Raw genomic sequence first — 691 nt, 5'->3', positions numbered from 1 at the left:
TTTTTTTTTCAGAATCGGAATCTCCATAGCCTAAAACGTGGGATTCCGTAAAAAAATTAATAAATAAGGGGGTGAAAGGTTCAGATTACATATAGTCCATCTCTACCAAAATGTGTTTATTTGGGAAGTCTGTTGTGTGGCATTATTCTGTAGTAATACACTTATATAAATACAAACGAATAATTATATTCTTGGGAATAGAAATTTCCCATGTGAATTTTTTTACACACTGGCTTCTTGATAAAATTCTTGTAAAAGATTTTTATCCTTTTTTGAATTTATTAATCAAATATATATATATATATATGCACACCCACAAGATGAGCACATAAGTGCAAAATAAGGTGGAAAAAATAGTACTCGAATACCAAAAGTAGAGTAATATGCTTTTATTAAAGCTGCAAACCCATTTGTCGGACAGTTGTGATGAAAACTCGCTCGATTTTGTTTCTTCCCAATTTCCAGAAAAATGGAGTTTTTAAAATTAAAATTTCTGTAAATATGCTTCAGATAGCGTAGATTCTGATCATATCGGAATTTGTAGTGAAAATTCTTTTTCCAAGAATGGATAGAAGAGTTTCGGAAAATTCAAGCGATTCGGCCTTGTATCTTCATAACTTTCAGAAAAATGGGTATTTTCTAATGTAATTTTCTACAAATATTTTTCAGATGCCGTACGAAGATTATATCA

This window comes from Octopus bimaculoides, chromosome 19, assembly GCF_001194135.2.
Source record: "Octopus bimaculoides isolate UCB-OBI-ISO-001 chromosome 19, ASM119413v2, whole genome shotgun sequence".
Lineage (NCBI taxonomy): Eukaryota > Metazoa > Mollusca > Cephalopoda > Octopoda > Octopodidae > Octopus > Octopus bimaculoides.
Note: the sequence above shows the minus strand (reverse complement) of the source record.